At 37.3% G+C, this 23,546-nt stretch overlaps 1 pseudogene; it reads right to left on the reverse strand.

Moving 5' to 3' along the window:
• Window positions 1-1,843: 1,843 nt before the first annotated feature.
• On the reverse strand, window positions 1,844-22,252 carry LOC118720202 (annotated as a pseudogene).
• Between the last annotated feature and the right edge of the window lie 1,294 nt (window positions 22,253-23,546).

The raw sequence follows: 23,546 nt of genomic DNA on the forward strand, positions 1-23,546 counted from the left end.
AGCGGACCTTCCATATGTATTTTTTAAAAATCACCTTAGTGAAATAAGAACATATACTAAGAAATATTAAAATAGAATTAAAAATAAAATAATAGAGACAATTCTCCAGGATAATTAATTAAAGAACTGCATTGTAAAAAGAGAAAGAGTGAAAAGTTCCTATTCCATGCTATATTGCATGCAATTCAGTTAACATTCTGAATCTTGTTTCTCATTAGAAATATTTAGATAGGCCAAAACTGGTTTGGTTCAATGGATAGAGCGTCGGCTTGGGGACTGAAAGGTCCCAGGTTCGATTCCGGTCAAGGGCATGTACCTTGGTTTCGGGCATATCCCCAGTAGGGGGTGTGCAAGAGGCAGCTGATCGATGACTCTCTCTCAACGATGTTCCTAACTCTCTATCCCTCTCTCTTCCTCTCTGTACAAAATCAATAAAATATATTTTTTTAAAAAGAAGAAATATTTAGATAGTTTCAAAAAATACTAGTGCCTGGGCTCCTCTCCTAAAGACTGAATTAGTTGCTCTTGATTGAAGTCTGGGCATTGGGATTTTCTTAAAGTTTTTTTAGGCTATTCCCATGTGCAACCAAAATTGAGATCCACTGCACTAAAGGGAGTGAATTACTTCTCTGGGGAAAACTCTTATTAATGCAGAGTTTGAGAGAGAAGAGTAAATCTAGAGATAATTCAGAATCCCCAAAACACATGCAGAGGATGAGTGAATGGAAAAGTTAGTCTTCTCAGGAGGTAAACACACTACATACCTCATGTGGCAAATAAGATGCTCCTTCTGTTAGCAAATAAGACCATGCATGCTGTTCCCTATCTTGAACATTTGCCTGACCACTCTTTCTGCCTCTGTGCTGTTATTGCTGCAGGTGGGATAGGCCACAAAGAAAACCTCCATCAGTTGTCTCCTATCACCAACATAATCTTTAATTCATAAAATTAATTGAAAATCAAGAACCATGGAATAGGTAGTAATACCTACAGCATTAAAAAGAAAGACCTTTCTTGCCATTCCCATCTGGCCTGCATGGTTTCTGTTGAGAAATCAGCTGACAATCGTATAGGTGCTCCTTTATAAGTAACTACCTTCTTTGCTCTTGCTGCTATTAATATTCTCTCTTTGTCTTTTGCTCTTGGAATTTTAATTATGATTTGTCTTAGTGTGGTCCTCTTTGGATTCCTTTTGTTTGGAGTTCTGTGCATTTCATGGACTTGTAAGTCTAATTCTTTCACCAGGTGATGAATAGTAAGAACTTACAGCCAAAGATAATCTATCCAGCAAAGCTATCACTCAGAATAGAAGGTCAGATAAAGAGCTTCACTAATAAAAAAAAAAAGCTAAAGGAGTTCATCACCACCAAACCAGAATTATATGAATTGCTGAAGGGGGTTCTTTCAGAAGAGAAAGTAAATAAAGATAAAAATTATGAACAACAAATACGTAACTATTAACAAGTGAATCTAAAAACCTAGGAAATTTAAAAAAAAATCTGATGAACAATATTAACTGTTGAATATAATAGAATCAGAGGTATGGAAGGGGAGTGGACTGACGATTCTTGGGGAAAAGGGGAGTGGGGGATGTGGGAAGAGACTGAACATAAACTGTGCACCTATGGATGAGGACAATGTGGGGTGGGGAAAGGGCAGAGGGTGGGGTGGGAACCTGGTGGAGGAGAGCAATGGAGGGGGAGGGGGGAAGGAACATTTGTAATAACATGAACAATAAAAATTTATTTAAAAAAAAGAAAAGAAAAGAAAGAAAGACCTTAAGAGAAAAAGGAAAAACAGATCTTGACTCTGAAAAAGAGAATTTAGAATTAGAATGGAAATTCTAAGCTGATAACCAGTACTCCCAGGGAGATTCTGAGATATTAGATACAAAAATAAGCTGCAAAAAATGGCAAAGACAAAAAAAGGCTCTCATTAAAAATACATAAGCATGTATTGAAAATAAGTTTTAAGATCTGATCAATAGAATGGACAGAGCTGGAAAAAACAAGTTAGGAATGTGAAGGTAAAAACAAAACGCTCATGAGCAAAGAGGAAGAGGCATACCAATATGGAATAAAGTCCTAAAAGTAAGTAGATATGGAGAGTCAGCCTTGTCAGAATATATCTAAAATAAATTCCAGAAAGCAAAAACAAAATAAAATTTAAATAAAACAACAAGAGATACTCTATTAATAAATAAGAGAAAAACATTTGTAAGAACTAAAAACAGGTAAAATCTGGGGTTTAAGAGCTAATCAAATTAGGATGAATGTAAAAAGACCCACTGCTAATGGCAGAATCTAGACAAACCTTAGAAATTCATGGAACAAAGAGAAATTCTAACAGCATGGGAAAGGGCAGTCAGAAAAAAACTAACTACAATATAAAACTGTGGTAATCCTTTTGGCATCAAATTTATCATCATTGACAGTGGAAGCTAGAAGACAATTATCAAACTTCAAACTTTGAGATGAAATGATTTACCAACTCTTATTCTATCAATATACCAAAACCAACTAAGCACAATAATGGCATTTTTATCTTATGAATAATTAAAACTGTTAATTCCTGTACACTTTACATGTAAGAGTTTCCCAACAGCTGTAATTCAACAAAAGAACAAAAATATGCAAAACAAGACACTCAGACAATGAAATGTTAATTAAATTAAATAATTGCTGATGTATAATATTAAAAAAAGCCAATCAGGAAACAAAGAACCTTGCATGAAAAATAATGGAACTTGTTGGTGAAGAAATTAAAGGAATGGTAATATACTATGACTATGGTGGTTTGCATAGCTATTGTTTATCTTGATAGTAGTAGTACAATGGAAGTTTAAATATTTGTTGAAAGTAATAGCATAAAATATTTTAAAAAGTTAATATCTGTTATATCTAACTGGAGGCCCGGTGCACGAAATTTGTGCACAGAGCCGGGGAGGGGAGGTGGGAGGGCAGGTCCCTCAGCCCATCCTGCACCCTCTCTAATCTGGGACCCCTAGCAGGGGTCCTCAAACTTTTTAAAGTGGGGGCCAGATCACGGTCCCTCAGAGAGCTGAAGGGCCAGACTGTATGAACTACTAATTCCTACTGTAACACCTCGGCTGCGCTCACTGCCCAAAAAACCTGGCGGGCCAGATCAGACTCCTCTGAGGGCGGCATATGGCCCGCTGGCCGTAGTTTGAAGACGTCTGCCATAGAGGGATGTCTGACTGCCAGTTTAGGCCCAATCCCACCAGGTCTAAACAGGCAGTCAGACATCCCTCTCCAAATCCAGGACTGCTGGCTCCCAACTGCTCACCTGCCTGCCTCCCTGATTGCCCCTAACTGTTTCTGCCTGCCAGCCTGATCACCCCCTAACTACCCCCTGCCAGCCTGTTTGCCCCCAACTTCCCTTCTCTGCCAGCCTGGTCACCCCTAACTGCCCTCCCCTGCAGGGTTGATCGCTTCCAACTGCCCTCCCTTGCAGGCCTGGTCCCTCTCAACTGCCCTCTTCTGCTGGCCATCTTGTGATGGCCACCTTGTGTCCACATGGGGACAGCTATCTTTGATCACATGGGGGCAGCCATCTTTGACCACATGGGGGCATCTATTGTGTGTTGGAGTGATGGTCAATCGGCATATTACTCTTTTATTAGTTAGGATAGAGGCCTGGTACATGGGTAGGGGCCAGCTGGTTTGCTCTGCTCCAGGCTACAAAGTTTCAATTGTAGAAGGTAAATAAATTCCAGATACCAGGGCCTACGCTTGGTTCGCCAGGGGCATGTCTGGCCTGCAAACCACCACAGGCCCCTTACTCAAGCTGCCCCACACACCAAGGGAACCCCCACCCTGATCTGGAACACACTTCTGGGCAAACCAGCTGGCCCCCAGCCGTGTACCAGGCTTCTATCCTAACTAATAAAAAAGTAATATGCAGATTGACCATCACTCCAACACTGAATCCGTGTTAGACAAATGCAATTTAATAAAAGGATGTTGTTTACAACATGATAGGATTTTCAAATGATCATGAAGAAAGGCTATGTAAAGCTAATGCACCATACATATATATTTTTAAATGAAAAATATTTTTCCACTATGTATAAAGAGACTATTAAAACAGTGTGATAAGCCGGGACTGGTTTGGCTCATTGGATAGAGCATCAGCCTGCGGACTGAAAGGTCCTGGATTCTATTCAGGTCAAGGGCATGTACCTTGGTTGCGGGCATATCCCCAGTAGGGGGTGTGCAAGAGGCAGCTGATCGATGATTCTCTCTCATTGATGTTTCTAACTCTCTATCCCTCTCTCTTCCTCTCTGTGAAAAATCAATAAAATATATTTAAAAAAAAACAGTGTGATAGTACTAAAAGCATAAAAAGGCAATAAAGTGGAGTAGAAAATTGAAACACAAACTCATATATATGTTTGTAAATATATTTATATGTAAGTGTAGATATATAAATTTTAATAAATGGCTAAGATCCTGTTTTATATTGAGTGGGCAACGGGGGTGAGGGGGTTATTCTATGGTGTTGTAGCAATTTGTCCATACTTTTAAAAAGAAAATCTTAATTACCTGCTATACCCCATATATGACAATAACTTTTAGGTCAGCGGAATTCAACCAGTGTTCCCCAAGAATTTTTAACATGCAATATCTGACTATTTAGTCAGGAGAAATTATTTATTTTCTCTTAGATTGTCAAATAAAAAATGATAACAGGCAACACAACAATAGCCATTCAATGTGAATGAATCAAAATTATATCTATTTTTTGTCAAATCAGTAAGATATATATTTGTTGGTATACCACAGAATTTTAATAATTACATGTATCATGGATGAAAAAGGTTGAAAATTGCTGTTGATTCTAGGTTTAAATAATTTTCATTATGATTAGATGATAATATGAGAGAATATTTTACTATCCTTGATTTTAATTTCTTAAATGGCACTCCAAATCTCAAAGACATAAGAAAATAATTCAATAGTATTATATAAAAAGGAACTATTTTTGTCTGATCAAAGCCAACACAAAATTATGAGTAAAGCAGAGGAAAATATTTATAAAATATTCAGCAAATGATAAAAAATTATAATATTATTGATACATTATTTATTTACAGTAGGGAAAATAGTATGATTCAATTCAAGTCCATGAAAAAACACATTAGACAATCAATAAAAGAATATGACCAGGAAGAGATTAGCAGGAATTTTCAAAGGGCCAGTACATCTCTGGAAAGGTGTTTAGCATCACAGGTAAGACCATAAATGCATACTTATGTTTGTCTATTACACAGTAAAAAGTTTTTAAAAATTGTGCAGGCAAGAGGGTGATGATATGTGGATTCCCACATACTTAATTTGAGTATATCTTGGTATAAACTCTGCAGAAGACCTTGGCTAAATTTCCTGAAGTTTTAAGTGTGTATGTGTTGATCCATCAATTCCAGTTCTGGATATCTAACTTAAAAATCCCTAACAGGAACCCAGATGGTGGTATAGGTAAACACTGGTACTCTCTGCCTTCCACAACCAAATAAAAATTAAAACTAAAATACAGAACAACCATCATTCAGAATTGCCTGAAATCTGGATGATTGGAAACGCTACAACTAGAGAAAAAAAAAAGAAAGCACATTGAGACTGGTAGGAGGGGTGGAGGCATGGCCTGGGCTGGTCCAACACCCATGTGTGTCAATATTTTAATTGGGAGGGATATCTCTGTTGCAGAGACCTCCTGTGAGGAGCAACCATTCCTTGCCACAAACCATACCTCTAGCCTAGGGTTCCAGAGCTGGGAAGAGAAGTCCCTGTAACTTTGGGGTGTAAAAACCAGCAGGGATTGTGGCTGAGTGACATGGAGACTACTGGAGTCCCAGGAAGTTCCTTTTAAAGGATCTGCACACAGACTTACTAGTACACTGTCTCACTTCCTCTGAGCTTCAGTGCTAGGCAGAGATTTGGGAGATCCAGGAACATAGGATGAACTGGACTGTCTACCATAAGAGCAAGAACTTGATAGTGGCTTTTCCCAGACAGGAGTGCTCCCAGAGGTCATAGTTCCTATACTGAGACCTCCTCCATTACAAAGCTGACTGACAGCCAGATTTTAGTCTCCATCAGCCTGGCTCACACTGTTCTCCCCCGATGATTTCCTAAGATTCAGCCCCAATCTGTTTTCAGAGGCTTTTCCATATGACTAGCCTGTCATGGCTCAGGCTTCAGACTTTCCTAAAACATTTTAAACCAGTAGCAGCTGGTTTCAACATGCCCCATACCTATCAATAAAAGGTCCAAGAAATCCTGGCTTTTTCTGGTCACTTCCTGGCCCAACAAAAGTGGCAGCCATTTGCAGGTCACTCTATAACTATTGGGTGGCCCAAGGCAATGGCTGACTTTGTAACACCCAGGAGGCCCCAGAGCCAGTGAACCCAGTGGACATCTTAAAACCACACCAAATTATAACTCTATACATCTATGAACAACACACTCAAGAGGCAGATGCAGGAGGAAACCAAAGCCCCACTGAAGCAAGTCCTGCTTCATAGGTATGTCTCCTGCACAACAGCTTTTCCACTGTAGTCACAGCTGGTCCTCACAGCCAATTGAATGAAATTTCAATTCCTCCCAGGGATGCCAACAGCAATTAAGGCTCAACTACAACAAGCCTAGGCGCAGAGGCCACACAGGGGCACACCTAGAGTGCCCAGCTCAGGTGACTAGGTAGGCTAAGACACCCACTGCACAAGGCCACTCCACTAATTCCAGGAGACATAGCAAATCTACCTAATACATAGAAATAAACAAAGTGAAGCAGCCAAAATGGGGAGACAAAGAAACATGCTATAAATGAAAAAACAGAAGAAATCACCAGAAAAAGAACTAAATGAAATGGAAGCAAACAAATGACTAGATATAGAGTTCAAACAATGGCTATAAGAATGCTCTAGTATCTTAATGAAAACTTTAAGGGACTTAATGAGAGCTTCATGGATCTTAGAGAAATTCAAGAACCTTAATGAGAACATCAAAGGCACGAAAAAGGACCAGTCAAAAATTAAACATACACTAACTAAAAGAAATAATAATTTACAGGGAGAGATTCAAAAGTACAGAGAAGGATGCTGAAAATTATATCAGCAATTTAGAATATGAGGAAGTAAAAAAACACTCACTCAGAAGAGAAAAAATAAGAATAAAAAATATGAAGATAGTGTAAGGAGCCTCTGGGACAACTTCAAGCATTCCAACATTTGCATCATGGGGTGCCAAAAGGATAAGAGAGAGAGCAAGATATTAAAAACCTATTTGAAGAAATAATGACAGAAAACTTCCCCTACAAGATAAAAGAAATAGACTTACAAGTCTAGAAAGTTCATAGAGTCCCAAGCAATAGAAACTCAAAGAGGCCCACACCAAGACACATACATGCCAAATGTTAAAGACAAAGGGTGAATCTTTTTTTTTCTTTTCCTTTTTTTTTTTAGATAAATCTTTATTGTTCATATTATTACAAATGTTCCTCATTTTTTTCCTCCATTGCTCTCCTCCACCAGCTTCCCACCCCACCCTCAGCCCTTTCCCCGCCCCCCATTGTCCACATACCTAGGTGCACAGTTTATGTTCAGTCTCTTCCCACACCCCCCACTCCCCTTTTCCCTGGGAATTGCCAGTTCACTCCCCTTCCATACCTCTGATTCTATTATATTCACCACTTAATATTGTTCAACAGATTTTTTAATTACCTTGGTTTTTAGATTCACTGTTGATAGTTATGTATTTTTTGTTCTTAATTATTATCTTTATTTTCTTCTTCTTCCTAAAGAACCCCCTTCAGCAATTCATATAATTCTGGCTTGGTGGTGATGAACTCCTTTAGCTTTTTTTTATTAGTGAAGCTCTTTATCTGGCCTTCGATTCTGAATGATAGCTTTCCTGGGTAGCTTATTTTTGGCTGTAGGTTCTTACTATTCATCACCTTGAATATTTCTTGCCATCCCCTTCTGGCCTGCATGGTTTCTGTTGAGAAATCAGCTAACAATTGTATGGGTGCTCCTTTAGAGGTAACTACCTGCTTTTCTCTTGCTGCTTTTAATATTCTCTCTTTGTCTTTTGCTCTTGAAATTTTAATTATGATGTATATTGGTGTGGTCCTCTTTGGATTCCTTTTGTTTGGGGTTCTGTGTGCTTCCTAGACTTGTAAGTCTATTTCTTTCACCAGGTGGGGGAAATTTTCTGTCACTATTTCTTTCAATATGTTTACAGTATCTTGCTCTCTCTCTTCTTCTGGGATCCTCATAATTCTGATGTTGGTTCCTTGAAGTTATCCCCAAGGTTTCTTACATTATCTTCAACTTTCTGGATTCTCTTGTCTTCTTGCTTCTGCTGAGGAGTGTCCTCTGGCTCTTTGTGTTCTACAATAAATCTTTGACTTGATTCTTCTGATCTTCCATTCTGTTTTTAGACTCTGTATATATTTTTTTTATTTTTTATTCCAGACAATGTATTCTTTTTTAAAAAATATATTTTATTGATTTTTTACAGAGAGGGAGAGAGGGATAGAGAGTTAGAAACATTGATGAGAGAGAAACATCGACCAGCCGCCTCTCGCACACCCCCTACTGGGGATGTGCCCGCAACCCAGGTACATGCCCTTGACCGAAATCAAACCTATGACCTTTCAGTCAGCAGACCTCTACCACTGAGCCAAACCGGTTTCGGCCATACGAGGTATTCTTTATTTCTAGTTGTTCTCTTTTTATTTCTAGTTGATCTCTTTTCATATCCTCATATGTCTCATTTATTTTATCAGCCTTTTCTAGGAAATTCTTGAAAAACCTTATAAGCGTGGTTTTGAACTCTATATCCAGTCGCTTTTTGTCCTCCATTTCTTTCGTTTGTGATCTGTTTCCTTGTCTCAACATTTTTGCTGCTTCCCTGAGTTGGAAGGGTGGCTTTGTGTGCTAAGGTGTCCTATATGGTTCAGTGGGTCAGTCTCCCAGTTATCTGAGGTAGACACTCTTTGTGCATCCCTTTGTGAACTGTGTGTACAGCCTTATTTTAGTTAAGTCTTCATTGTTGTTGGTATCACCGGGAGGAACTGACCTCCAGGCCAATTGGCTGTGAGGATCAGCTGTGTCTATGCCGGGAGACAGTCTTATTCGACTAGACTTGGATAATTGCAAAAGCCTCTGTGCTCAGCTTGAATGGGGCAGAGTTTCAGGGTGGAGCCTACAGCCTTGGCTTCCCGTCAGCCCCACCCTATGAGGTTCCTGAGTTTCAGTGTTCCTCAGTGTTTTTTGGTACTTGCTACAAGAACCTCTGAGAGAAAGGTGCCCTCAAGTTTCACCCATTACTAGACACTCTAATCTCTCCCCCAATGAGCCCAGAACTGGGGTTTAGTGCAGTTGGAAGTGGGTTTAAGAGCAGCACAGAGCTTTTGTCTCCTTTCTGCTAGGGCAATCCAGTGGCACAGTCAACAGTCTGTCATCTGTGCACATTCACGTGCACTCCTCCAGAGCTCTGCCTTTTGCCGCTCCGCTCCACTCCCCTGAGTTTCCACCCTACAACTTAGATTCCCTTTGTATGAGTCTGTGTCCCAGGGTCTTGCCCAGAACTGGAGGTCAGTGCAGTTGGAACTGGGGCTCAGCACAGTCCAGAGCTTTTGTCTCCTTCCCGCTAGGGCAATCTAGCAGCACAGTCAACAGTCCTTACTCTGCATGCAATGTGCATGCCTCTGGGACTCTGCCTTTTGCCCCTCCCCTGAGTTTCCACCCTACAGCCTAGATTCCCTTTGTATGAGTCTGGGTTCCAGGGTCTCGCCCAGAACTGGGGTTCAGCACAGTCCGGAGCTTTTATCTCCTTCCCGCTAGGGAACACCAGCCAGACACTCAGCCACCCCCTCGTCTCCAGCTTCGTCTTCTCCCCATGTGCTCACCATGTTTCCATACCTTAGGCTTTTACAGCTCCTCTGATTTTCATTCTGGTTTTCTCTTTCCTTCTAGTTGTAGAATTTCCAGTCAGTCAACATTCCTATAGTTCTGGAAAATGTCCATTTTGTATTTTCGTTGTATTTTTTTTGAAATTGTTATGCGAGGCTGCAGTTAGGCATTTACCTATGCAGCCATCTTGGTTTCTCCTCCAAAGGGTGAATCTTAAAAGCAGCAAGAGAAAAGCAGTTAGTTACCTACAAGACAGTGTCCATACAACTATTAGCTGATTTTTCAACAGAAACTTTGTAGGCCAGAAAGGAGTGGCAAGAAATATTAAAAGTGATGGATAGCAAGGATCTAGCTTCATAGATAAGAAAAAGCAAAAGGGCCAAAACTGGTTTGGCTCAAAGGATAGAGCATCAACCTGCTGACTGAAAGGTCCCAGGTTCGATTCAGGTCAAGGGCATGTACCTTGGTTGTAGGCACATCCCCAGTTGGGGGTGTATAAGAGGCAGCTGATCGATGATTCTCTCTCATCGATGTTTCTAACTCTCTACCCCTCTGTCTTCCTCTCTGTAAAAAAGTCAATAAAATATATATATTTTTTTAAAGCAAAAGCAAAAGGAGTTCATCACTATCAAACCAGTATGACAAGAAATACTGAAGGGTATTCAAGAAGAAGGAAAAGAAGATTAAAACTATGAACAATAAAATGGCAATAAATACAATTGGATCTAAAAATAAATGAATAACGAATCTAATGAACAAAATAAACTGATGAATAAAATAGAACCAGAGGCATAAAACATGGAACAGGTGGCAGGAAGCTATTCACCAAATAATTTATTTGCATTACCTATGGATACAGATGATAGGATGATGAAAGTTTGGGGTAAGGCAGGAAACAGGTTGAGGAGGGAAACTGGGGAAAAGGGGGACATAATATAATACATTCAACAAAGAAGATCTTAAAAACAATATATACAGATAAAAATCACAATCAGTGTGCTCAGTGATGCATAAGCTATTTTAATGATGCTCATTATAGTAAACATTTTAATTGAAACGCTGAGTTGTTACTGCAAAGGAAAGAGTTATTTTACATTTTTACTCCATCTTCATCTGTTCTGTTTGAAATTTTTGAAAGTCATTCAAAACAATTTGTTATCTCAAAATATATCTGAAAGCATCATATTATCTTGAGAATTTGTTCAAACTGATTAAGGGAAATACAGTGGATTTCATTGATTTTCTGTAATGTGTTGTTGGGTCTAGGGAAATAAAACTATTGGAAACATTATCTAGAGTGTTACATATTGACATTTATGAAAATGGTTATTTACATGATGCTATTTATGGAGAATTGTTACAATTTTTGGAAACACTTCCTTTTCCTGGGAGAGATTTTTCCTTTGTCAAGTTTGAGATATTTTACTTCTGTTAATATTAGAGGCTGTACAAATGGAAGTCCTGCTAGCGTATCACACACAGAGAATGGCTTTTAAGATAGAAATATGCCTTATTTTATTATCTTTGGGTAATAGGTACACAATGTAATATACAGATGTTTTTCATGTAATTTTATTAACCATTGTCACCCCAATAAATTTAATGAAAAATAAAAAAATGAGGTTAGGATGACCTAAATTTTTTCTTATAATTATTTTTTTTCCTGGTTAATCAGATACTAGAATAATTTTTAAGAGTATACAAGGAAATTTGTTTGCAAGAGCCATGATTTGAGCCATTAAAATGTTCTGGGGATATGATTTGGGGAAAATGTAGTGAGAGGTCAAGATTCCGCAATCCATGTTAAAAGATGTACATGAATCTCTGGATGAACTACCCTCTGGCTTCAGGCCAAAATTGCTTGCCTGTCAACCCCCTGAGTGGTTGGAAGACCCTGGCTTAGGAGAATTTATTTGGAATATTTCTTCTTCTTCTTCTTCTTCTTCTTCTTCTTCTTCTTCTTCTTCTTCTTCTTCTTCTCTTCTTCTTTTCTTCTCCTCCTCCTTCTCCTCTTCCTCTTCTTCCTCCTCCTCCTCCTTCTTTTCCACTGGTGTTTAATCAAGCATAGCACCTACTGCTGCCTTAACTTGCTTTTGTAGTGTTTTATTTTTTCTATTTTTGGGGGGAGGGGGGGCTTTGATTGTAAGTCATGGTCATCATGTGACCACACACAATCCTCTCCATTCTCAGCAGGATTCTCATCTCAACTACAGTCTCCTTGCTGCTCCTCAACTTGGTCTCCCTTTTTCTTGGTCTTTGGTTGGGTGTAATTCTCCACATTTTTATCTTCTGCCTTTTTCTTATGTTTCTTTCCCCTTTTCCTCTCTATTTGGATCTCTGGAAGGCCAGATTATGCAACCAGGGCCTATGGCCTATTGTTTAGTTCTGCCATCAGCTTGACAAAATATTCCTGGATGGTGAAGGCACTGGCAATGGCATTGGAGGTTCCATTCTATTTGGAGTGGCAAGGCTGAAATAATCCTAAGGAGTCTATTTACTGTCTTTTCCCAAAAATGCAGTCAAGGTTTTTTTTTGTTTGTTTTTTTGTTCTGAGATGATAAGATCCTTCCCTGTTGTGAATATGGTTCTTGGAGATTTGGACTTTTCCTTAAGGCTGGAAGATTTATTTTCCTTTTGTCCTAAAGGGAGATTGTTGATTCTGGCCCATAAAAACTGTTCAGTTCAGCCAGAAGCTGGATGAAATCATCCTGATTACCAATCCAGTTATCTTCAACATTGATCATAGCTCCAAGTTCCAGGCTATGATTTTATATATATATTATATAATTGATTTTTTATAGAGAGGGATAGAGAGTTAGACACATTGATGAGAGAGAAACATCAATTAGCTGCCTCCTGCTCACCCAGTACTGGGGATGTTCCCACAACCAAGGTACATGCCCTTGACCGGAATTGAACCTGGGACCCCTCAGTCTGAAGGCTGACATGCTATTCAGTGAGCTAAACCAGTTAGGGCCAGGCTGTGATTTTTAACTTAAACTTTAATGTGATCTATGGCTCCTTTCTCTTCACTTCAATGTCCTTTTTAAATTTTCATATGCATTTTAATTAAATTTATTGGAGTAAAATTGGTTAATAACATAAATTTTAGTCGTACAACTTTATAATGCAACATCAGTATAGTATCTTGTGTGGTCACCATATGAAGCCTAGTCTACTTACACATGCATTTTTGAATTAGCTTCTCTATTCCTGCAAAAATATTGTGGGGTTTTTTTTGTGTGAAATTTATTGAATTCATAGATTAATTAGAAAAGTTGAGATCTTTACAATATATAGTATTCTCACCCATGCACATAATCTGCCTATCTAAAAAATGTTAGCTCTTCCTTTGCTATATCAATAAGCTTCTATTATTTTCTTTATTATGTCTGACATCTTTTATTAGATTTATTCCTAGGTGTCTTGTAAATAGTATCAATGCTATTTTTTAAAAACAAGTCTAATTGGTTCTCTATTTTCTAATACTATGGAATGGCAATTTATCACTTGCAAAATTATGAATATGCTTTAGGCAGAACAACCTGTGATAGTGCAATACCTCTGGGCTAGAAACAGTAGAGAACTCATACTACCACATGCCTGAAGGAGATGGCTACAGGTTTTTGAGAGGATCTGTGGATTCCCATAGAGGAAAGCAGGCAATCCACAGGAGCCTGTAGGAGGTTAGGAGGTGATACAGGCAAATCAGTATTCTGTCCTCACTATTTTTGTCCTCCAGTTTCTTGCTAGTATCTCTCCTTGGTGGAACCCAACTCAAAGATTTATTCCTAGGTGTCTTTTAAATATAATCAATGCTATTTTTTAAAAGTAGATATAATTGGTTGTCTACTTTACTGAGCCCACCAATCCAGATGCTAACCACTTCCAGAAGCACCCTCATAGACACATCCATAAATAACATTTAACCAACTATTTGGTCATCGCTTGGCCCATAAAATTAAACATCACATTAATTTACACATACTAACTCAATGTTCACAACACTTATAAGAAATAAATATTTTTATATTTATCTTATAAATGAAGAAATTGAGATACAGACAGGTTAAGTAACTTTACTGAAGTCTCATCATCAGTAAGTAGGGGAGCTGGGCTTTTAACCTTGGCTGACTGATTTTCAAATCTATACTCCTAAACATATTCCCCTTATGTTTTATCTGGTGATTGTGAAAAAAAACATTAATAACATCAATAAATATTGCACTACTCTTTCATGCCAGATGAAATTTTGATTGAAACTATAAAATAATGTGGGGATAAGTTACATATTTATGTTATTGTATCTTCCAAATGGAAGTCTACCTATTCATTTAAATGTTCTTTATTTTTATTTTTATTTTTTTTAAATATATTTTATTGATTTTGTACAGAGAGGAAGGGAGAGAGATAGAGAGTTAGAAACATCGATGAGAGAGAGTCATCGATCAGCTGCCTCTTGCACACCCCCTACTGGGGATATGCCCGCAACCAAGGTACATGCCCTTGACCGGAATCGAACCCGGGACCCTTCAGTCCCCAAGCCGACGCTCTATCCATTGAGCCAAACCGGTCCCGGCTCATTTAAATGTTCTTTAATAAGAAGCTTTACAATTGCTTCTAAAAAGGCCTTGCAAAACTTTGTTAGATTTATTTTTAGCTATATTTTGTTGCTATTGTAAACTGTCTTCTTAAATAATTATAGGATTTACATGTGTATAAATGAGATTGTACTTGATTTTTGTATATGTCCCAAAAATTTTGCTTAATATTCATATTCATTATGTACATGTAACTATAGTTACTTTTGGGTTTCTATTTAGACAATTATCTTCAAGGAATACAGATAATTTTATGTATTCCTTTCCAATCACTCAATTTTTGATTTGCTTTTCCTTTTATGTGCTACCAGTTGAGTTCTCCATTACTATACTCAACAGAAGTTGTGATAACAGGTATTCTTGTCCTAGTCATTATCTTTAAAAGTAATTTTTTTTTCATTTCACCATTGAGTTGGATGTTTGTTTGTTTTAAAGTTCCTTTATATACCAAATTTTCTGGTAGATTCTTTTTTATAAAATGTATTTAAATGTTACTGGAATTCATACTGTTTTTTTTCTCTTTAATTCTGTCACTGAGGTAAATTATATATCTGAACAAACCTAATTTTAGTATATTTCATGTTTTTTTTTCACATTGTTTGATTCAATTTCTGTCTTAATTTAGAAAACTACAAGTGGACAGATGTTCACTTGCAAATTATTGAGAGAGTAGTCTATAGAGGGAAGGGGACAGAACCAAGCAAGGATGTGCTCTTGGAATACCAGTCCACAGATTTCCTGCTTTAAGACAGGTGGGTTGAGTTTTTGTAATTTAATCAGTGGCTGTTCCCAGTAGGGTAGCACATGTACAGGGCATATTAATGGCAGGACATGGGCACAACATGTTTTTGTAAATAAAGTTTTATTGAAACACTTAAACACAGCAGTGCTCATTCATTTACATATTGTCCATAGTTGCATTTGTACTATAAGGGCATAAGCTAGTAGTTACAATTGAAACTATCTGGCTCAGAAAGCATAAATTATTTGCCAACTGGCCCTTTATAGAAACTATTGTAAACCCTTTTTCTAGATTCATGTTGAGATTTTTTTTTTAAATTTCTTTTCTTTTTGGTACCAAGTTAATAGTAATTTTGATTTTTTTAAAAATATATTTTTATTGATTTCAGACAGGAAGGGAGAGGGAGAGAGAAATAGAAACATAAATGATGAGAGAATCATTGATTGGCTGCCTCCTCCAGGCCCCATACTGAGGATCAAGCCCACAACCTGGTGTGTGCCCTGACTGGAATTGAACCATGACCTGTTGGTTCATAAGTCAATGCTCAACTACTGAGCCACATTGGCTGGGCAAATTTTGATTTTTTATTAGTATAATCAAGTGGCATATTCTGTATTCTTCTAGACTTTAGAATATTTTGAATAAGTTGGTAAATTTTTTCTTAAAGCTTATGGGTAAAACTTGGAGTCTTGAATTTGTGGGAAAAATTTAAACCTCTAATATAAATTTTTAAACTATTTAGATATTTTAAAAGATTATATATTCCATATACTTTTGTGACAATAGTATTTAATGATATTTTTATAAATATGTTTGCTTGAGCTAAGTTTTATATTTATTGACAGCTAATAATTTCATCATCTCTACTTTTTATTTTTTAAACATTTTTAATGTCCCTCTTCCTTTTCTAATGTTTTATTTTGGCTTCTCTACTGTTTTATCACTTTTATTAATCTTTTCAAATTATTAATATTATTGATTTTCTATGTGTCATTTTTATTTTCTAATTGTATCATTTTCTTATTTGTTTCTAATTTATTAAGTTGTCTTTATACCTGTAGTATGTCTTCATCTTACTTTCCTAAGATTCTTTTCTTTTTCAAACTTTTTCTGTTATATGTTTGAATCATAAAGTTCAATCTTTCTGTTTCCCAATATATAGTATTTTAGTACTCTTTTTAAAATATGTTTTTATTGATTTAGAGGAAGAGGAAGAGAGAGGGAGAAAGAAATATCTATGTGGGAAACATTAGCTGGCTCCTGCACACCCCCTACAACCCAGCTATTGCCCTGAATGGGAATCACACCAGGGAACTCTAGATGCATGAGAAGATACTCAACCAACTGAGCAACACAGGCAAGGGCTTATGTACTTTTAAAAGTGTATCTATTATCTAACTACATTTCCAGTTTGATTAATTCATTTACCAATGAGATGTTTGAAATATGTTTATAATTTATAAATACACAAGTCTTCTCTAATTATCATTTATTTATTTTAATTTAATTGCTTTGTATCAGAGAACATATTGTGTATGATTACAATTTATTAAAATGTGTATTTTCTTCACAATAAAATGTATGGCCATTATAAAGCGTTTTATGTATAATTGAATGACTGAGGTTTGGTGTATTTCAATAATTTTGGAAAATTGCCTACTAATATATCTATAATTGGACTTCCAGAAAGAAAGGATAAAGAAGATAGAAGAACAATATTCAAACACATTAAACCTTCTTATTCTGTCTTTAACTTCTCCTGATAGTAGTATGTTTACTATCTTTTTTCTCTATTATATATTCTGGATACTTTTTTCATATGTATCAATTATTTTTTTTACCTCTATTGACTCTATTGTTTAGCTGATCTTATGCATAGAAGTTCAAATTTAATAGTATTTAAATTTTGAGACAGTATATTTGATTTTTTTGGTTATTTGTTTAATGATTTTTATAGGTTCTTTCAGATAATTTTAATTTCTTCTTTTATTTCTTTAAATATTTTAGATAATTTTATTGTGTTTGATGGTTCCTACATATGAATTATTCTGTATTTGTTTCTACATTTTTTAGACTTAATATTAAGGCCTCATTTCCTTATATACCTTATGGAGTTTTATCTATCTGTATAAACTCCTTGCAGTACTGTATTTGTGTGGATATTCCTTGGGGTTACATGCAGCCTTGGAGTAAATATTATTTCTCCAGGAGGATTCATATTTCCTTGCAAGTAGTGTGACAATGAGCTTAAGATCTTCCTGTTTCAGAACAGTGTATGTTTAGAAATGCCAAGCGGGGAGAGGGGGATATTTTCCCCTCCTTCTCCAAGCAGGAGTTGAGTACATGGCTTCCACTTAAAAGCTGCCTTCTAAAGTTGCTCACTTTTAAAAAATAAATAAATATTCATTGTTCAGATTATTACAGATGTTCCTCTTCTTTTCCCCCCATAATTCCCCCCAACCCCATGCCCTTACCCCCTGCCACTGTCCTCATCCATAGGTGTAAGATTTTTGTCCAAACTCTTCCTAAACTCCTCATGCCCCCTTCCTTCCCCGAGAATTGTCAGTCCACTCCCTTTCTATGCCCCTGATTCTATTATATTCACCAGTTTATTCTGTTCATCAGATTTTTTATTGATTTTATTTTTATTTTTTAAAAAATATATTTTATTGATTTCTTACAGAGAGGAAGGGAGAGGGACAGAGAGCCAGAAACCTCAATGAGAGAGAAACACTGACCAGCTGCCTTCTGCACACCCTCCACTGGGGATGTGCCAGCAACCAAGGTACATGCCCTTGATCAGAATCGAACCTGGGACCTTTCAATCTGCAGACCGACGCTCTACCACTGAACCAAAAAGGTTTCGGCTGATTTGATTTTTAGATTCACTTGTTGATAGATATGTATCTGTTGTCACTTTGTTGTTCATATTTTTTATCTTTACCGTTTTTTTTCTTCTTCCTCTTCTTAAAGAATACCCTTTAGTATTTAATATATTCCTTTTTTGGTGGTAATGAACTCCTTTAGTTTTTTCATGTCTGTAAATCTATTTATCTGACCTTCAATTTTAAATGATAGCTTTGCTGGATAGAGTAATCTTGGTTGTAGGTTCTAGCTGTTCAATACTTTAAATATTTCTTGCCTGAATAGTTTCTGCTGAGAAATCAGCTGACAATCGTATGGGTACTCCCTTGTAGATAACTGTTTTTCTCGTGCTGCTTTTAAGATTCTCTCTTTGTCTTTTGCCTTTGGCATTTTAATTATGATGTGTGTTGGTGTGATCTTCTTTGGATTCCTTTTGTTTGGGGTTCTGTGTGCTACCTCAACTTGTAAGTCCATTTCTTTTCCCAGGTAACGAAAGTTTTCAGTCATTATTTCTTCTAATAGGTTTTCAGTATCTTGCTCTCTCTCTTCTTTTGGCACCCCCATAATTCAGATAGTTCACATGCTTGAAGTTGTCCCAGAGGCTCCTTACACTATCTTCATATTTTTGGATTCTTTTTTCTTTTTGTTTTTCTAGTTGGGTGTTTTTTGCTTCCTCATATTTCAAATCTTTGTGACTTGATTCTTGGGGTCCTCTAGTCTACTGTTGGATTTCTGTATATTATTCTTTATTTCAGACAGTGCATGCTTAATTTATGACTGGTCCTTTTCCATTTTTTGGCATTCTCATTAAGATTCTTGAAGGTCTCACTAAGTTCCTCAGAGGTCTCCCTAAGTTTCTTGGCAGTTTCTAAAATATTCTTGAGTAACCTTATAACTGTTGTTTTGAACTCTATATCCAGTACTTTGCTTTCCTCCATTTCTTTCATTTGTGCCCTGTGTCTTTGTCTTAGCATTTTGGCTGATTCCCTGTGTTGATGGAGTGGCTTTGTGTGATAGGTGACATATATGGCCCAGTGGCTCAGCCTCCCCAATCACCTGAGGCATACATTCTTGGTGCACCCCTTTGTGGGCTGGGTGCACAGTCTTGTTGTAGTTAAGCTTTGATTGCTCTCGGTACAGTAGGAGGAATTGACCTCCAGGCCAATTGGCTGTGAGGATCGCCTGTGTCTATAATGGAAGAACTCCTGTGCTGTACACACCCTTATGGGGCAAGATTTGCTTCAGTGGGCTTTGCTGCTCACTGAGTCTGACTCTTGAGTGTGTCACTTATGTGTGTGAGTAGTTGAAATCTGATGTCATCTCACACTGACCTCTAGGTACACTGGCTCCTGGATCTCCATGGAGATGCAAGTCAGCTACTGTCTGAGACCACCCAGCAGGAGCTACAGGGAGATCTCCAGATTTCTCCTCTTTGCTTGGGGTTTGGAAGTTTTGGAGCTGTGTGTCCCAGCTGCAATTTGTTAGGTTGAGCTGGAAAAGGACAGGCCATTCATATACAAAAGCCACTTTGCACAGCTTCAGTGGGTTTCTAAATTGGCTGGGGTGAGGTCTCAGGGAATCACTAAGGCATGGAAAACAGTGATGGCTGCCAGTCAGCCATCTCTGTGTCTCCACGTTTCCGTCTCTGTGTGTCTGCGTCCCGCGTCCCACACCCCAGCACAGTAAACAATAATTCATGCATGCACCTTTGCAAGAAAGCCACCTTCACTTTCCAGCCTGTTGCTAGACTGTCCAGTTTCTCCCCATATGCATCTGGGTACCCAGAGTCTCACTGGAAACTGGAGTTCAGAGGAGTCTGGAGCTTATATATCCTTTCCAATTGTAAAAAACAGTGCACACAGTCACCAGCCCAATTCGCACACGCCTCTATACCTCTGCTTTTCTGAGCCTCTGCACCTCCTATACAGTCTAAATGAGGTTCTTTTTTTACTTCTAGTTGTAGAACTTCTACGCTTTCAGCTTTCCCATGGTTCTGGGTGATAGTTGTTTTGTCTTTTAGATGTAGTTTTAGTGTGGTGGTGAGAGGCAGCATGTACAGGTGTATATACCTTATGTAGCCATCTTAGTTTCTCCCGCTCAGTTCTCTATAGTTCATCTTTCTATTTCTTTTTGGCATTTGAGAATTCATGACATTTTAAACTGAATTATGACTAAAAAAAACTTATGCATTGTTGTGGTTTTCCATGACAGAATTGTTCAACATACTAATAGAAATGGACTCCTTGATTTGTTTAATACAATGATATATTCAGTTTCCAAATGTACTATTTCATATTTAATATTACATTTCTAAATAAAATGGGCATATTATATTGTTTCCCTATTATTTTTTAAATGTTGGATTATTAAAATCAGGTTGGGGATGGGAATATAATAAAATAATAAAGTATTAACAACAGAAAAATATCAAGAATAATCCTGCAGAAACCCTTCTTCTATGCTTTGCAATGAAAATTAATGTCAAAAATAAAAATAGTAAAAAAAAAAAAAAAAAAAAAAGCGGACGTACCCTTTTTAACTGTGTTTTTTTTTTTTTTTTTTTTTTTTTTTTGTTGAAGCCTGAACTATAAATTGATTGCATGAGCCAAAATTATTACCCTATTTTCCATAGGATTCTGAAAATAATACACATTGGTAAACAGGAGAACCCTAGAATTATACATCCTAGGCTCCCTGCTTTCTTCCTGCAGTTATCTTATTAAAACCTATGACAATCCATATACTAGTAATAGTTATCATTTTATTGAGACCTCATATGATCTCATCACAGCTCATTATTTTGTATCCATTCCATTTAATTAGTTTTTTGAGCACAGACTATGTAGCAGGTATTATTCTGGATGTTGGGGATGCAACAGTGGGGAATAAAAAGACATGCATCCCTCTTCTCATATCATTTAATTTCTAGGTGGAACAAGACAGTCAATAAAGTAAATTACATAGTATATTAAAATAAGATAAGTACAATGGTAAAAATAATGCAGAGGGTTCAGGGAGACATTAGTTTTTGAAAGTTTTATCAGGGAAGAAATCAAGCCATGAAGTTCAGATAGGTGAGTGGTGCCCAAAGTCACAAGCCAATTATGGCAGAAAATGGGATTGAGACCCAAGCTCAGGTTCTTTCTATCTCAATCTTAATCTTTTTATGGCTTTTATATTGACATTCACAAACATCTCTAAGTATTAACCAGGCCCAATCCTGCTTAATTTTCAGAGATCAAATGATATTAGCCATGTTGAACCCAAGAATAAAGAGTATACAGATATGACACACTAATAAATCCTGGCTCTAACTAATAGTCACACAATTTAGAAACAAAACTGGGATAATTGAGGCCTGAGACCTCCAGATCCTTTCATAGATCATGATACTTCTTCATAGTGGTTTTTCTATCCAGGAGCTAGTTGTGGGAGGTGTGTCCTCTCAATGCTTCCCACATGACGCTGACCATTCTCTCCAGGTTGCCTCATCTTTGACAACCTAAAAAAATCCACCACATGCACCCAAACCAGTAACACCCCTAAGAGATCTCCTCTTCCTGTTTATCATCTTCAGAAATTCCCTGCCTCTCGGCACCATAATCATCCTCTGCACTGACCTGGGCACTGGCATGGTAAGGGACAAACTGGTTTTTTAATCACCATAACCTTCGAAAATATTTTGGGGAAATTTCCCTCTTTTATGTTTTTTAGAATGATTTTTTTTTCTAGGAAGGGTTTCCAGGTTTGTGGAGGTGTTCTCCTTGTGGTTTGATACCCACAACAGGTCTGTTTCATATTAGATGAGAGTTTGACATTAATGTGGAACTGTGGGATTCTTCTGTCTCACTAGAGGTAGGAATTTGGATCTCCAATCATGTGTGGCAGAGTGTAATTTCTCAGAGACGTCTTAATTATTTCCCAGACTGGGCAGGTGACAAGTGTAGTTTTCCAACCCCCTTTAATATCTGCTTGCTGGCATTTCAGTCCCATTTCCTCACATCAAATTTCATACAGGCATAAGATCACATCCTTGGTGGGCATCACCACTCCACCCTTGTGCAACCAGAGCCTATTTTCAGGCTTGATAACATCCTGAAGCGCCATGGAATGAGCCTGCAAAATTAACACTGTGGTACTGACTTGCCTTTCTACTTCTAGAAAGTAAGAATATTTTCTTTCTCTATGTATAGCTAGGCTGTGAATGAACAATTTTGTCTAGGACTGTCATGTTCCAGGAGTTTGAGGGGCATCAGTGCCATTCATTAGTCTGTGCTACCAGAAGCATCCGACCTTACATTTTCTACTAGTTGAAGGGAGGCTATTGAAATGCAGCTCAAATCTATCAGAAAATGGGGGAGGGGGGAAATACTGTCATTTTACCTAATGGTATCATATAGGAGAATGACCTAAATCATTATAAAATCACATTATTCAATGAAAAGTGTTCTAAATGGATGCCACAGGCATTGATACTTTAATTTTCTCTTTTATGTTTTTCTCCCTATAATGTCTACTTTCAAAACCCTGGCTTAATGCCCACAAATGTAATGGTTTTCACTTATGTCATCGTCTGATTATTGCATTTCATGTTTCTAAGTCCAGAAGAAATTTTAACACAAGATTTCACTTCAATACTATCCTCAAATATGTGCTTGAAAAGTAATGTGATTTCTATTATAATTGTTCTGCCACTATAGATGACAGTCCCAAAGGAATTTTGAGTTTTTCTTCACTTATAAATTAATTTGTTATATATAGACATACCATATATAAATATTTATCTGTCTTCTGACTGATTAAATGGATATATACTAATAGTGATAAAATTAAACTAATACAACATTTTATGCATTATGATTAAAGCATTATCTCAGACTGTGCTTCCTACTCCCTTAAGGACACTTAATCTCATTGTTGTTGATACAAACTCTGTCTTCTCACAGAAGAAATTCCCATGGTAGGACTCCTATATTCACTGACTTTTAATAGATCTTACTATTTTTTAAAAACCACTATTTACCCAAAGTAAATGCATTGAGATTATTACATGAGAATAAATATTGATACTTGAAATCTGCTGAGAGTAGATCTGAAATGTTCTCAATACACACACTACAGTGGTTACTATGTAAGATAATGGATATGTGTGGAAGCCCCTTTCATGTCACACATGATTCAGGGTTCCGGTTCATGGTTCAAGTTCTGGAAAAGGCCACACACAAATGAAAAAGAGACTTTAGAGCCGAAACTGGTTTGGCTCAGTGGTAGAGCGTAGGTCTGCGAACTGAAAGGTCCCAGGTTTGATTCCGGTCAGGGGCATGTATGTTGGTAGCGGGCACATCCCTGGTAGGGGGTGTGCAAGAGGCAGCTGGTCGATGTTTCTCTCTCATCGATGTTT

Source organism: Pipistrellus kuhlii, unplaced genomic scaffold (assembly GCF_014108245.1).
Source record: "Pipistrellus kuhlii isolate mPipKuh1 unplaced genomic scaffold, mPipKuh1.p scaffold_m20_p_16, whole genome shotgun sequence".
NCBI lineage: Eukaryota > Metazoa > Chordata > Mammalia > Chiroptera > Vespertilionidae > Pipistrellus > Pipistrellus kuhlii.